This window comes from Thamnophis elegans, chromosome Z (genome assembly GCF_009769535.1).
Source record: "Thamnophis elegans isolate rThaEle1 chromosome Z, rThaEle1.pri, whole genome shotgun sequence".
Lineage (NCBI taxonomy): Eukaryota > Metazoa > Chordata > Lepidosauria > Squamata > Colubridae > Thamnophis > Thamnophis elegans.
This window is the reverse complement of record NC_045558.1, coordinates 56,795,276-56,799,915: the sequence shown is the minus strand read 5'-3', so window position 1 is coordinate 56,799,915 and position 4,640 is coordinate 56,795,276. Positions and strand designations below refer to the sequence as shown.

The following is a 4,640-nucleotide window of genomic DNA, read 5'->3' as shown; positions in this document are numbered from 1 at the left end:
GTACTGAGTACATATGCATGCTTATACTTTTCAGAGGTCCAATATTGTTCTCTTGTTTTATTGATTGCATGTAATATTCTAATTTTCTGAGATTGTGGATTTGGGGTTTTCATGAGCTGTAAGCCATACTCATCACAATTATGACAAATCACAGCTTGAACTATCTTGCTTTGCATGTAATGAGTCTATCTCATATATTAGTTTCACCTTTTAAGTTGCATTACTGAAATAAATGAACTTTTGCACATTTAATTAATTAAATTATTAATGAGATCCCTGAGGCTGATGCTGCAAAACTAAATACTGGATATCTGGCTCAATTTTTGTAAGGAACAAATGAAAGTCTCCTCTTTCGGAAATATTTAAGCGGTTTCTTGCTTTGGTCATAATATGATTAACACCACTAAAGCCTGATTCCACAAGATATGAGGTAGGGAAAAGTATCAATAAACTGAATATTATTTTCCACATATTTGGATATAAGACAGGTATTTTTTTATTTTGCCATAGGTTTTTCATATCCACCAGTATCAAATTTATGTTTATTTTCTTCATCATATCTAATTTCTAACAGTTCTTCTTGGCAAGTTGTATCAGCCTCTTCAATATTTGCGGTAAAATGATTTTTCATCCAGTCATACACCTTCAAAATATCTTTGAATCCTTTTTCCATGGCCAATTTAAGTTCGTGGAGGTGGCTACTGAATCTGTCAATATCCTCTGGAGTTACATCATCTTTTATAGATGATAATTCAGGAAACTGATGAAATTCTCTCTTCAATAGATTATAACGAAGTAGTTCAAGTTTGTCAATAAATAATGACACAATACTTTGGCAACCTATGAGAGTTTTATTAGCTCTTTGAAGCTGCAAATTGACATCATTAAATCTTTTGAAAATATCTGCCAAATAAATTCTGTACTGTTTTTAACTGTTGACACAGATTGGTCTCATTATCACTTTCAAAAAATTGTATGACACTATCATATAATGCTACAAAGCGAGCCAAAGATGTACCCTTTGACAGCCACCGAACTTCTGTGTGCAAAAGTAATGTAAGAAAATCTTCATTATAGTCCTGGCAAAGCTGTCGAAACATTCTATCATTTTTTTTGCATTGGATTTGATCTTGTTCATGGCTCAAATTATTATAGTTAATGATGAATGGAGACCTGTACTTAGATGTTTTCCTACAAGATGTTGTCTGTGCACCACCCAATGAATACATAAAACATTTGACACTTCTTCCTTCAAATAAGCAACAAATCCACGAAAGCGGCCTACCATTGATGATGCTCCATCAGTAGCACATGCAACATTATTCAAAGAAATATTATTTTTTGTAAAGTATGATTTCACAGTATTAAATATAGATAATCCTCTGGTATCTATAATGAGATTTATTGTGAATAGCATTTCTTCTCATAATGTACTGTTTTCATCAAAATAATGTACATATGCCATCAATAAAGCATAATTATTTGCAATGGTAGACTCATCCAATTGCATGGAAATTGCATGAGTTTTGGAGAACACATAAGTTTTTTTCAACATTAACTGCCATTTCTTCAATTCGTCGCTTTACTGTGCTATCGCTTAGGGGCAACATTTTTAAAATTTCAGGTATATCCTGATGCATTACTGTTGAGATAAATTCTTTTATAGAGGGTATTATTACAGTTTCTCCAATATTATAGCTTTTACCACTTTTTGCAATTGTGAAATGTGATAAGCGGCAATTAATCCATCTTCGTTCGCAGCACGTTGTTTCTTAAATGATGCAATGATTGTTGAACAATTTTGACATTGTTTATATATTGCCTGAAAATATTCAATGGGCTTGTCCTTATCATTTGGATGCTTTGTAGAAAGATGTTCTCACATTCGACTTGGCTTCATTGCCTCATTGGATAATGTTTTATGACATAATAAACACACTGGATGTTGTTTATTTACAACAGATTCTATGAAATCCATCTTCAGATACTCTGGCAAATAGCCACGAGCGTATTTCTTTTTTTGAGACATGGGCTCACAATATTTCACAATATTTTGTTTGAAGCTGTAGGCATGTGTTCACTCTCACAAATCTAACTGCATACTGACCAGTGTGACCGCAAACAAAAGAGCCTGCGCCGCGTATCATCGACTGCGCATGCCTCTTGCACATCGTGGATTGGGTTTGGGGTTGCGCCGGCTACCAGCTCTGCTTGTCTGTTACAGCTGGGTGGTGTGGGGGGGAGATGTGCAAGCTATTCTGGGACGAGGCTCTTTTGTTTGCAGTCACACTATAGCACCATTTAGTTTCACTTACGTAACATGAACTAAACTTATGCGTGGGCGATACAAATAGTATATTTTCAGAAATTTAAATTGTCACGGAGAATTTTATGAAAACCTAATGGAAATGTTTTTAAATAATGCTATGAAATTTTTTTTTAAAGTCAATTAAATAAAAAAAAGGAAAGTGCTTCAGTATCGGACAAAACCCCTACTGCCCATTGTAAAAGCTGGACTCCCACTAGTGGGCAGTAGGGAACAGGTTGACTACCACTGGTGTAGATGATCCCAATACTTAATATATCTTGTGGAAAATGAAGAATAATGGTGTATGTTGATCGATTACAAGGTTTCTATGCATCCCTTCCATAGTCATCACTTACAATTCATATAAGATCACATATTAGCAAATCAAATATATTTATATATATTACTATTGTTGTACCTCATTTATTTGATTATCACCATTATTCTTCATTTTCCAAGAGTGACTACATTTTTTTTAATTTTTATATAACATAACATCTTTGTAAAACATTATACTTCTTTTAAATATCCATTGTGTTTCCTTTATCTGTACATATAAATCTTATATAACTATATACGTATTTTATTTCATATATCTTTTCTATCAATTCTATATATAACAGCTTTTATATACATCTTATATCATTTCATTTCCTACTATTATAGTCTACAGTCTATTTTGTGTTTCAACCTTTTATTCATTTTCCGGTTTTGTAATTGTTTTGTCATTTCTTGATCTTTCTTTTTTTCTTTATTGCTTTCCTATTTTTTTACTTCTTTCTCTAGCCAATTATACCATAAATCCCATACTGAATAGTATTCGGATTCTTCTTTATCTTTTAGTTCTTTTGTAAATCTATCCATTTCGGTGCATTCCAATTTTTTTTATTAAATTTTCTTCCGTTAGTATACATTTATTTTTCCAATTCCGTGCAAATGTAATTCTTGTCGTGATTATGTGTAGAATTAGATATTTGATACTTTTCTCATAGTTTTGCTTTATCCTAGTAGAAATAATTCTGGTTTTAGTTCTATTTGGTGTGTGGTGATTTCTTCCAGCCAGTCTTTTATTTTTATCCAATATTATTTTGCAGATGTGCATGTCCACCACATATGATAGTACGTTCCGTGTTTTGATTGCACTTCCAACAAGTTGGTGAACATTCCGGGAACATTTTTGCAATTCTTGCTGGTGGGAGATGCCATCTGTAAAACGTCTTATGTGTAACCTCTCTGTATGCCTTTGCCATCATTAATTTATAGTTTATTTCCCAATTTTTTCCCATTCTGCCAATTCTATAGTATATGCGAAATTTGTTACCCATGTTATTATAGTTTCTTTCACAACTACTTCTTCCATTTTGAATCTTAATAAGTAATGATATATATTTTTATAAATTTCTCTTTGGTTCCCTGTAGAATTTTATCGAATTCTTGTGCCTCCTTATAAAATCCATTTCTTTCTCTATCTTTTTTGTACCTTGCTTGTATTTGTAGGTATGGCCCCCAGTCTGTATCTATTCCCTCATATTTCAGTTCTTGCCTTGTTTTCAACCTTTCTTGATTATCTAATATATCTTTGTATCTAATTATTTTATTTGTGTCTAATACGTTCAGATAGATTAGTGTTTCCATAGTGGATAGCCAAATTTTATTGTAATGTTTTCTTTTGATTTTTGACCATATTTGAAATAGAGCATTTCTGATTTCGTTTCTTTGGAAGTAATCATGAGTTTTGTCATGGTCCCAAATAAGGGCATGCACACCCAGTTCTAAATTATATCCTTCTATTGTTAGTATTCTCCTATTTTTTAAATTAATCTAATCCCTTATCCAGGTGAGAACTGCTGCTTGACAGTAGAGCTTCCAATCCGGGAGTCCAAAACCTCCTTTTTCTCTGCTGTCATGTAGTAATTTTAGTTTGATTCGTGACTTTTTCCCTAACCAAATGAATTCTGCTATTAATTTATTTAGATCTATGAAAAAAAAAATTCCCTAAATTGATTGGTACCACTTTTGAAATAAGAACAAATTTTTGGGTAGTACATTCATTTTGACAATGACAATTCTTCCCATTAATGATATTTGCATTTTCTTCCAATTTTCCAAATCCTTTTTTATTTTCTGTATCATTTTGTCATATTTATCTTCCTTAATTGTTGAATATTTTCCCGCCAGCCAAATTCCTAAATATTTTACTTTTTTTACTATCTACATTCCCATAATTTTCTCTAATTCTTGCTCTTGTTTTTAGTGAGAATTTTTTGTAATGATTGTTGTTTTATTCTTATTAATTTTAAGTCCTGCTACTTTGCCAAATTCCTCTATTTTT

The 4,640-nt window shown here is 32.0% G+C and overlaps 1 pseudogene; it reads right to left on the bottom strand.

Moving 5' to 3' along the window:
- Nucleotides 1-496: 496 nt before the first annotated feature.
- LOC116521166 lies at nt 497-2,029 on the bottom strand (annotated as a pseudogene).
- Between the last annotated feature and the right edge of the window lie 2,611 nt (nt 2,030-4,640).